Raw genomic sequence first — 12,251 nt, forward strand, 5'->3', positions numbered from 1 at the left:
CTATGGGATTCCAAATATCCCTTTCCAAATCCACAAGAACAGCCTTAGCGAAAGACTTCTTGAAGGGAAAGATGTAACTCTGTGAGATGAATTAACAGAACACAGAGCAGTTTCTCAGAAAGCTTCTTTCCAGTTTTGAACGGAAAAGATTTCCTTTTTCACCATAGCCCTCTATGGGCTTCCAAATATCCCTTTGCCAATTCCACAAGAACAGCCTTAGCGAAAGACTTCTTGAAGGGAAAGATGTAACTCTGTGAGATGAATTAACAGAACACAGAGCAGTTTCTCAGAAAGCTTCTTTCCAGTTTTGAACGGAAGATATTTCCTTTTTCACCATAGCCCTCTATGTTCTTCCAAATATCCCTTTGCCAATTCCACAAGAACAGCCTTAGCGAAAGGCTTCTTGAAGGGAAAGATGTAACTCTGTGAGATGCATTAACAGAACACAGAGCAGTTTCTCAGAAAGCTTCTTTCCAGTTTTGAACGGAAGATATTTCCTTTTTCACCATAGCCCTCTATGGGCTTCAGAGCAGTTTCTCAGAAAGCTTCATTCCAGTTTTGAACGGAAGATATTTCCTTTTTCACCATAGCCCTCTATGGGCTTCCAAATATCCCTTTGCCAATTCCACAAGAACAGTCTTAGCGAAAGGCTTCTTGAAGGGAAAGATGTAACTCTGTGAGGTGAATTAACAGAACACACAGCAGTTTCTCAGAAAGCTTCTTTCCAGTTTTGAACGGAAGATATTTCCTTTTTCACCATAGCCCTCTATGGGCTTCCAAATATCCCTTTGCCAATTCCACAAGAACAGCCTTAGCGAAAGGCTTCTTCAAGACAAAGATGTAACTCTATGAGATGAATTAACAGAGCACAGAGCAGTTTCTCAGTAAGCTTCTTTCCAGTTTTGAACGGAAGGTATTTCCTTTTTCACAATAGCCCTCTATGGGCTTACAAATATCCCTTTGCCAATTCCCCAAGAACAGCCTTAGCGAAAGGCTTCTTGAAGGGAAAGATGTAACTCTGTGAGATGAATTAACAGAACACAGAGAAGTTTCTCAGAAAGCTTCTTTCTAGTGTTGAACGGAAGATATTTCCTTTTTCACCATAGCCCTCTATGGGCTTCCAAATATCCCTTTCCAAATCCACAAGAACAGCCTTAGCGAAAGACTTCTTGAAGGGAAAGATGTAACTCTGTGAGATGAATTAACAGAACACAGAGCAGTTTCTCAGAAAGCTTCTTTCCAGTTTTGAACGGAAGTTATTTCCTTTTTCACCATAGCCGTCTATGGGCTTCCAAATATCCCTTTGCCAATTCCACAAGAACAGCCTTAGCGAAAGGCTTCTTGAAGGGAAAGATGTAACTCTGTGAGATGAATTAACAGAACACAGAGCAGTTTCTCAGAAAACTTCTTTCCAGTTTTGAACGGAAAATATTTCCTTTTTCACCATAGCCCTCTATGGGCTTCCAAATATCCTTTTGCCAATTCCACAAGAACAGCCTTAGCGAAAGGCTTCTTGAAGGGAAAGATGTAACTCTGTGAGATGAATTAACAGAACACAGAGCAGTTTCTCAGAAAGCTTCTTTCCAGTTTTGAACGGAAGATATTTCGTTTTTCACCATAGCCGTCTATGGGCTTCCAAATATCCCTTTGCCAATTCCACAAGAACAGCCTTAGCGAAAGAGTTCTTGAAGGGAAAGATGTAACTCTGTGAGATGAATTAACAGAACACAGAGCAGTTTCTCAGAAAGCTTCTTTCCAGTTTTCAATGGAAGATATTTCCTTTTTCACCAAAGCCCTCTATGGGCTTCCAAATATCCCTTTGCCAATTCCACAAGAACAGCCTCAGCGAAAGGCTTCTTGAAGGGAAAGATGTAACTCTGTGAGATGAATTAACAGAACACAGAGCAGTTTTTCAGAAAGCTTCTTTCCAGTTTTGAACGGAAGATATTTCCTTTTTCACCATAGCCCTCTAGGGGCTTCCAAATATCCCTTTGCCAATTCCACAAGAACAGCCTTAGCGAAAGGCTTCTTGAAGGGAAAGACGTAACTCAGTGAGATGAATTAACAGAACACAGAGCAGTTTCTCAGAAAGCTTCTTTCCAGTTTTGAACGGAAGGTATTTCCTTTTTCACAATAGCCCTCTATGGGCTTCCAAATATCCCTTTGCCAATTCCCCAAGAACAGCCTTAGCGAAAGGCTTCTTGAAGGGAAAGATGTAACTCTGTGAGATGAATTAACAGAACACAGAGCAGTTTCTCAGAAAGCTTCTTTCCAGTTTTGAACGGAAGATATGTCCTTTTTCACCAAAGCCCTCTATGGGCTTCCAAATATTGCTTTGCCAATTCCAAAAAAACAGCCTTTGAGAAAGGCTTCTTGAAGGGAAAGATGTAACTCTGTGAGATGAATTAACAGAACACAGAGCAGTTTCTCAGAAAGCTTCTTTCCAGTTTTGAACGGAAGATATTTCCTTTTTCATCATAGCCCACTATGGGCTTCCAAATAACCTTTTGCCAATTCCACAAGAAGAGCCTTAGCGAAAGGCTTCTTGAAGGGAAAGATGTAACTCTGTGAGATGAATTAACAGAACACAGAGCAGTTTCTCAGAAAGCTTCTTTCCAGTTTTGAACGGAAGATATATTTTTTTTTAACCCTAGCCCTCTATGGGCTTCCAAATATCCCTTTGCCAATTCCACAAGAACAGCCTTAGCGAAAGGCTTCTTGAAGGGAAAGATGTAACTCTGTGAGATGAAGTAACAGAACCAAGAGGAGCTTCTCAGAAAGCTTCTTTCCAGTTTTGAACGGAAGATATTTCCTTTTTCACCATAGCCCTCTATGGGCTTCCAAATATCCCTTTACCAATTCCACAAGAACAGCCTTAGCGAAAGGCTTCTTGAAAGGAAAGATGTAACTCTGTGAGATGAATTAACAGAACACAGAGCAGTTTCTCAGAAAGCTTCTTTCCAGTTTTGAACGGAACATATTTACTTATTCAGCATAGCCCTCTATGGGCTTAAAAATATCCCTTTGCCAATTCCACAAGAACAGCCTTAGCGAAAGGCTTCTTGAAGGGAAAGATGTAACTCTGTGAGATGAATTAACAGAACACAGAGCAGTTTCTCAGAAAGCTTCTTTCCAGTTTTGAACGGAAGATATATTTTTTTTTAACCAGAGCCCTCTATGGGCTTCCAAATATCCCTTTGCCAATTCCACAAGAACAGCCTTAGCGAAAGGCTTCTTGAAGGGAAAGATGTAACTCTGTGAGATGAAGTAACAGAACCAAGAGGAGTTTCTCAGAAAGCTTCTTTCCAGTTTTGAACGGAAGATATTTCCTTTTTCACCATAGCCCTCTATGGGCTTCCAAATATCCCTTTACCAATTCCACAAGAACAGCCTTAGCGAAAGGCTTCTTGAAAGGAAAGATGTAACTCTGTGAGATGAATTAACAGAACACAGAGCAGTTTCTCAGAAAGCTTCTTTCCAGTTTTGAACGGAACATATTTACTTATTCAGCATAGCCCTCTATGGGCTTAAAAATATCCCTTTGCCAATTCCACAAGAACAGCCTTAGCGAAAGACTTCTTGAAGGGAAAGATGTAACTCTGTGAGATGAATTAACAGAACACAGAGCAGTTTCTCAGAAAGCTTCTTTCCAGTTTTGAACGGAAGATATTTCCTTTATCACCATAGACCTCTATGGGCTTCCAAATATCCCTTTGCCAATTCCACAAGAACAGCCTTAGCGAAAGACTTCTTGAAGGGAAAGATGTAACTCTGTGAGAAAAATTAAGAGAATACAGAGCAGTTTCTCAGAAAGCTTCTTTCCAGTTTTGAACGGAAGATATATCCTTTTTCACCATAGCCCTCCATGGGCTTCCAAATATCCCTTTGCCAATTCCACAAGAACAGCCTTAGCGAATGGCTTCTTGAAGGGAAAGTTGTAACTCTGCGAGATGAATTAACAGAACACAGAGCAGTTTCTCAGAAAGCTTCTTTCCAGTTTTGAACGGAAGATATTGCCTTTTTCACCATAGCCCTCTATGGGCTTCCAAATATCCCTTTGTCAATTCCACAAGAACAGCCTTAGCGAAAGGCTTCTTGAAGGGAAAGATGTAACTCTGTGAGATGAATTAACGGAACACAGAGCAGTTTCTCAGAAAGCTTCTTTCCGGATTTGAATGTAAGATATTTCCTTTTTCAGCATAGCCCTCTATGGGATTCCAAATATCCCTTTGCCAATTCCAAAAGAACAGCCTTAGCGAAAGGTTTCTTGAAGGAAAAGATGTAACTCTGTGAGATGAATTAACAGAACACAGAGCAGTTTCTCAGAAAGCTTCTTTCCAGTTTTGAACGGAAGATATGTCCTTTTTCACCAAAGCCCTCTATGGGCTTCCAAATATTGCTTTGCCAATTCCAAAAAAACAGCCATTGAGAAAGGCTTCTTGAAGGGAAAGATGTAACTCTGTGAGATGAATTAACAGAACACAGAGCAGTTTCTCAGAAAGCTTCTTTCCCGTTTTGACCGGAAGATATTTCCTTTTTCACCATAGCCCTCTATTTGCTTCCAAATATCCCTTTGCCAATTCTACAAGAACAGCCTTAGCGAAAGGCTTCTTGAAGGGAAAGATGTAACTCTGTGACATGAATTAACAGAATACAGAGCAGTTTCTCAGAAAGCTTCTTTCCAGTTTTGAACGGAAGATATTTCCTTTTTCACCATAGCCCTCTAGGGGCTTCCAAATATCCCTTTGCCAATTCCAAAAGAACAGCCTTAGCGAAAGGCTTCTTGAAGGGAAAGACGTAACTCAGTGAGATGAATTAACAGAACACAGAGCAGTTTCTCAGAAAGCTTCTTTCCAGTTTTGAACGGAAGGTATTTCCTTTTTCACAATAGCCCTCTATGGGCTTCCAAATATCCCTTTGCCAATTCCCCAAGAACAGCCTTAGCGAAAGGCTTCTTGAAGGGAAAGATGTAACTCTGTGAGATGAATTAACAGAACACAGAGCAGTTTCTCAGAAAGCTTCTTTCCAGTTTTGAACGGAAGATATTTCCTTCTTCACCATAGCCCTCTATGGGCTTCCAAATATCCCTTTTCCAAACCCACAAGAACATCCTTAGCGAAAGACTTCTTGAAGGGAAAGATGTAACTCTGTGAGATGAATTAACGGAACACAGAGCAGTTTCTCAGAAAGCTTCTTTCCAGTTTTGAACGGAAGATATTTCCTTTTTCACCATAGCCCTCTATGGGATTCCAAATATCCCTTTCCAAATCCACAAGAACAGCCTTAGCGAAAGACTTCTTGAAGGGAAAGATGTAACTCTGTGAGATGAATTAACAGAACACAGAGCAGTTTCTCAGAAAGCTTCTTTCCAGTTTTGAACGGAAGATATATTTTTTTTTAACCCTAGCCCTCTATGGGCTTCCAAATATCCCTTTGCCAATTCCACAAGAACAGCCTTAGCGAAAGGCTTCTTGAAGGGAAAGATGTAACTCTGTGAGATGAAGTAACAGAACCAAGAGGAGCTTCTCAGAAAGCTTCTTTCCAGTTTTGAACGGAAGATATTTCCTTTTTCACCATAGCCCTCTATGGGCTTCCAAATATCCCTTTACCAATTCCACAAGAACAGCCTTAGCGAAAGGCTTCTTGAAAGGAAAGATGTAACTCTGTGAGATGAATTAACAGAACACAGAGCAGTTTCTCAGAAAGCTTCTTTCCAGTTTTGAACGGAACATATTTACTTATTCAGCATAGCCCTCTATGGGCTTAAAAATATCCCTTTGCCAATTCCACAAGAACAGCCTTAGCGAAAGGCTTCTTGAAGGGAAAGATGTAACTCTGTGAGATGAATTAACAGAACACAGAGCAGTTTCTCAGAAAGCTTCTTTCCAGTTTTGAACGGAAGATATATTTTTTTTTAACCAGAGCCCTCTATGGGCTTCCAAATATCCCTTTGCCAATTCCACAAGAACAGCCTTAGCGAAAGGCTTCTTGAAGGGAAAGATGTAACTCTGTGAGATGAAGTAACAGAACCAAGAGGAGTTTCTCAGAAAGCTTCTTTCCAGTTTTGAACGGAAGATATTTCCTTTTTCACCATAGCCCTCTATGGGCTTCCAAATATCCCTTTACCAATTCCACAAGAACAGCCTTAGCGAAAGGCTTCTTGAAAGGAAAGATGTAACTCTGTGAGATGAATTAACAGAACACAGAGCAGTTTCTCAGAAAGCTTCTTTCCAGTTTTGAACGGAACATATTTACTTATTCAGCATAGCCCTCTATGGGCTTAAAAATATCCCTTTGCCAATTCCACAAGAACAGCCTTAGCGAAAGACTTCTTGAAGGGAAAGATGTAACTCTGTGAGATGAATTAACAGAACACAGAGCAGTTTCTCAGAAAGCTTCTTTCCAGTTTTGAACGGAAGATATTTCCTTTATCACCATAGACCTCTATGGGCTTCCAAATATCCCTTTGCCAATTCCACAAGAACAGCCTTAGCGAAAGACTTCTTGAAGGGAAAGATGTAACTCTGTGAGAAAAATTAAGAGAATACAGAGCAGTTTCTCAGAAAGCTTCTTTCCAGTTTTGAACGGAAGATATATCCTTTTTCACCATAGCCCTCCATGGGCTTCCAAATATCCCTTTGCCAATTCCACAAGAACAGCCTTAGCGAATGGCTTCTTGAAGGGAAAGTTGTAACTCTGCGAGATGAATTAACAGAACACAGAGCAGTTTCTCAGAAAGCTTCTTTCCAGTTTTGAACGGAAGATATTGCCTTTTTCACCATAGCCCTCTATGGGCTTCCAAATATCCCTTTGTCAATTCCACAAGAACAGCCTTAGCGAAAGGCTTCTTGAAGGGAAAGATGTAACTCTGTGAGATGAATTAACGGAACACAGAGCAGTTTCTCAGAAAGCTTCTTTCCGGATTTGAATGTAAGATATTTCCTTTTTCAGCATAGCCCTCTATGGGATTCCAAATATCCCTTTGCCAATTCCAAAAGAACAGCCTTAGCGAAAGGTTTCTTGAAGGAAAAGATGTAACTCTGTGAGATGAATTAACAGAACACAGAGCAGTTTCTCAGAAAGCTTCTTTCCAGTTTTGAACGGAAGATATGTCCTTTTTCACCAAAGCCCTCTATGGGCTTCCAAATATTGCTTTGCCAATTCCAAAAAAACAGCCATTGAGAAAGGCTTCTTGAAGGGAAAGACGTAACTCAGTGAGATGAATTAACAGAACACAGAGCAGTTTCTCAGAAAGCTTCTTTCCAGTTTTGAACGGAAGGTATTTCCTTTTTCACAATAGCCCTCTATGGGCTTCCAAATATCCCTTTGCCAATTCCCCAAGAACAGCCTTAGCGAAAGGCTTCTTGAAGGGAAAGATGTAACTCTGTGAGATGAATTAACAGAACACAGAGCAGTTTCTCAGAAAGCTTCTTTCCAGTTTTGAACGGAAGATATTTCCTTCTTCACCATAGCCCTCTATGGGCTTCCAAATATCCCTTTTCCAAACCCACAAGAACATCCTTAGCGAAAGACTTCTTGAAGGGAAAGATGTAACTCTGTGAGATGAATTAACGGAACACAGAGCAGTTTCTCAGAAAGCTTCTTTCCAGTTTTGAACGGAAGATATTTCCTTTTTCACCATAGCCCTCTATGGGATTCCAAATATCCCTTTCCAAATCCACAAGAACAGCCTTAGCGAAAGACTTCTTGAAGGGAAAGATGTAACTCTGTGAGATGAATTAACAGAACACAGAGCAGTTTCTCAGAAAGCTTCTTTCCAGTTTTGAACGGAAAAGATTTCCTTTTTCACCATAGCCCTCTATGGGCTTCCAAATATCCCTTTGCCAATTCCACAAGAACAGCCTTAGCGAAAGACTTCTTGAAGGGAAAGATGTAACTCTGTGAGATGAATTAACAGAACACAGAGCAGTTTCTCAGAAAGCTTCTTTCCAGTTTTGAACGGAAGATATTTCCTTTTTCACCATAGCCCTCTATGTTCTTCCAAATATCCCTTTGCCAATTCCACAAGAACAGCCTTAGCGAAAGGCTTCTTGAAGGGAAAGATGTAACTCTGTGAGATGCATTAACAGAACACAGAGCAGTTTCTCAGAAAGCTTCTTTCCAGTTTTGAACGGAAGATATTTCCTTTTTCACCATAGCCCTCTATGGGCTTCAGAGCAGTTTCTCAGAAAGCTTCATTCCAGTTTTGAACGGAAGATATTTCCTTTTTCACCATAGCCCTCTATGGGCTTCCAAATATCCCTTTGCCAATTCCACAAGAACAGTCTTAGCGAAAGGCTTCTTGAAGGGAAAGATGTAACTCTGTGAGGTGAATTAACAGAACACACAGCAGTTTCTCAGAAAGCTTCTTTCCAGTTTTGAACGGAAGATATTTCCTTTTTCACCATAGCCCTCTATGGGCTTCCAAATATCCCTTTGCCAATTCCACAAGAACAGCCTTAGCGAAAGGCTTCTTCAAGACAAAGATGTAACTCTATGAGATGAATTAACAGAGCACAGAGCAGTTTCTCAGTAAGCTTCTTTCCAGTTTTGAACGGAAGGTATTTCCTTTTTCACAATAGCCCTCTATGGGCTTACAAATATCCCTTTGCCAATTCCCCAAGAACAGCCTTAGCGAAAGGCTTCTTGAAGGGAAAGATGTAACTCTGTGAGATGAATTAACAGAACACAGAGAAGTTTCTCAGAAAGCTTCTTTCTAGTGTTGAACGGAAGATATTTCCTTTTTCACCATAGCCCTCTATGGGCTTCCAAATATCCCTTTCCAAATCCACAAGAACAGCCTTAGCGAAAGACTTCTTGAAGGGAAAGATGTAACTCTGTGAGATGAATTAACAGAACACAGAGCAGTTTCTCAGAAAGCTTCTTTCCAGTTTTGAACGGAAGTTATTTCCTTTTTCACCATAGCCGTCTATGGGCTTCCAAATATCCCTTTGCCAATTCCACAAGAACAGCCTTAGCGAAAGGCTTCTTGAAGGGAAAGATGTAACTCTGTGAGATGAATTAACAGAACACAGAGCAGTTTCTCAGAAAACTTCTTTCCAGTTTTGAACGGAAAATATTTCCTTTTTCACCATAGCCCTCTATGGGCTTCCAAATATCCTTTTGCCAATTCCACAAGAACAGCCTTAGCGAAAGGCTTCTTGAAGGGAAAGATGTAACTCTGTGAGATGAATTAACAGAACACAGAGCAGTTTCTCAGAAAGCTTCTTTCCAGTTTTGAACGGAAGATATTTCGTTTTTCACCATAGCCGTCTATGGGCTTCCAAATATCCCTTTGCCAATTCCACAAGAACAGCCTTAGCGAAAGAGTTCTTGAAGGGAAAGATGTAACTCTGTGAGATGAATTAACAGAACACAGAGCAGTTTCTCAGAAAGCTTCTTTCCAGTTTTCAATGGAAGATATTTCCTTTTTCACCAAAGCCCTCTATGGGCTTCCAAATATCCCTTTGCCAATTCCACAAGAACAGCCTCAGCGAAAGGCTTCTTGAAGGGAAAGATGTAACTCTGTGAGATGAATTAACAGAACACAGAGCAGTTTTTCAGAAAGCTTCTTTCCAGTTTTGAACGGAAGATATTTCCTTTTTCACCATAGCCCTCTAGGGGCTTCCAAATATCCCTTTGCCAATTCCACAAGAACAGCCTTAGCGAAAGGCTTCTTGAAGGGAAAGACGTAACTCAGTGAGATGAATTAACAGAACACAGAGCAGTTTCTCAGAAAGCTTCTTTCCAGTTTTGAACGGAAGGTATTTCCTTTTTCACAATAGCCCTCTATGGGCTTCCAAATATCCCTTTGCCAATTCCCCAAGAACAGCCTTAGCGAAAGGCTTCTTGAAGGGAAAGATGTAACTCTGTGAGATGAATTAACAGAACACAGAGCAGTTTCTCAGAAAGCTTCTTTCCAGTTTTGAACGGAAGATATTTCCTTCTTCACCATAGCCCTCTATGGGCTTCCAAATATCCCTTTTCCAAATCCACAAGAACATCCTTAGCGAAAGACTTCTTGAAGGGAAAGATGTAACTCTGTGAGATGAATTAACGGAACACAGAGCAGTTTCTCAGAAAGCTTCTTTCCAGTTTTGAACGGAAGATATTTCCTTTTTCACCATAGCCCTCTATGGGCTTCCAAATATCCCTTTGCCAATTCCACAAGAACAGCCTTAGCGAAAGCTTCTTGAAGGGAAAGATGTAACTCTGTGAGATGAATTAACAGAACACAGAGCAGTTTCTCAGAAAGCTTCTTTCCAGTTTTGAACGGAAAAGATTTCCTTTTTCACCATAGCCCTCTATGGGCTTCCAAATATCCCTTGGCCAATTCCACAAGAACAGCCTTAGCGAAAGGTTTCTTGAAGGGAAAGATGTAACTCTGTGAGATGAATTAACAGAACACAGAGCAGTTTCTCAGAAAGCTTCTTTCCAGTTTTGAACGGAAGATATTTCCTTTTTCACCATAGCCCTCTATGGGCTTCCAAATATCCCTTTGCCAATTCCACAAGAACAGCCTTAGCGAAAGCTTCTTGAAGGGAAAGATGTAACTCTGTGAGATGAATTAACAGAACACAGAGCAGTTTCTCAGAAAGCTTCTTTCCAGTTTTGAACGGAAAAGATTTCCTTTTTCACCATAGCCCTCTATGGGCTTTCAAATATCCCTTTGCCAATTCCACAAGAACAGCCTTAGCGAAAGACTTCTTGAATGGAAAGATGTAACTCTGTGAGATGAATTAACAGAACACAGAGCAGTTTCTCAGAAAGCTTCTTTCCAGTTTTGAATGGAAGATATTTCCTTTTTCACCATAGCCCTCTATGGGCTTCCAAATATCCCTTTGCCAATTCCACAAGAACAGCCTTAGCAAAAGGCTTCTTGAAGGGAAAGATGTAACTCTGTGAGATGAATTAACAGAACACAGAGCAGTTTCTCAGAAAGCTTCTTTCCAGTTTTGAACGGAAGATATTTCCTTTTTCACCATAGCCCTCTATGGGCTTCCAAATATCCCTTTGCCAATTCCACAAGAACAGCCTTAGAGAAAGGCTTCTTGAAGGGAAACATGTAACTCTGTGAGATGAATTAACTGAACACAGAGCAGTTTCTCAGAAAGCTTCTTTCCAGTTTTGAACGGAAGATATTTCCTTTTTCACCATAGCCCTCTATGGGCTTCCAAATATCCCTTTGCCAATTCCACAAGAACAGCCCTAGCGAAAGGCTTCTTCAAGGGAAAGAGGTAACTCTGTGAGATGAATTAACAGAACACAGAGCAGTTTCTCAGAAAGCTTCTTTCCAGTTTTGAACGGAAGGTATTTCCTTTTTAACCATAGCCTTCTATGGGCTTCCAAATATCCATTTGCCAATTCCCCAAGAACAGCCTTAGCGAAAGGCTTCTTGAAGGGAAAGATGTAACTCTGTGAGATGAATTAAAAGAACACAGAGCAGTTTCTCAGAAAGCTTCTTTCCAGTTTTGAACGGAAGATATTTCATTTTTCACCATTGCCCTCTATGTTCTTCCAAATATCCCTTTGCCAATTCCACAAGAACAGCCTTAGCGAAAGGCTTCTTGAAGGGAAAGATGTAACTCTATGAGATGCATTAACAGAACACAGAGCAGTTTCTCAGAAAGCTTCTTTCCAGTTTTGAACGGAAGATATTTCCTTTTTCACCATAGCCCTCTATGGGCTTCAGAGCAGTTTCTCAGAAAGCTTCATTCCAGTTTTGAACGGAAGATATTTCCTTTTTCACCATAGCCGTCTATGGGCTTCCAAATATCCCTTTGCCAATTCCACAAGAACAGCCTTAGCGAAAGGCTTCTTGAAGGGAAAGATGTAACACTGTGAGATGAATTAACAGAACACAGAGCAGTTTCTCAGAAAACTTCTTTCCAGTTTTGAACGGAAAATATTTCCTTTTTCACCATAGCCCTCTATGGGCTTCCAAATATCCTTTTGCCAATTCCACAAGAACAGCCTTAGCGAAAGGCTTCTTGAAGGGAAAGATGTAACTCTGTGAGATGAATTTACAGAACACAGAGCAGTTTCTCAGAAAGCTTCTTTCCAGTTTTCAATGGAAGATATTTCCTTTTTCACCATAGCCCTCTATGGGCTTCCAAATATCCCGTTGCCAATTCCACAAGAACAGCCTCAGCGAAAGGCTTCTTGAAGGGAAAGATGTAACTCTGTGAGATGAATTAACAGAACACAGAGCAGTTTCTCAGAAAGCTTCTTTCCAGTTTTGAACGGAAGAT

The sequence above is a fragment of the Chlorocebus sabaeus genome, chromosome 27 (assembly GCF_047675955.1).
Source record: "Chlorocebus sabaeus isolate Y175 chromosome 27, mChlSab1.0.hap1, whole genome shotgun sequence".
In the NCBI taxonomy this organism is placed as follows: Eukaryota; Metazoa; Chordata; class Mammalia; order Primates; family Cercopithecidae; genus Chlorocebus; species Chlorocebus sabaeus.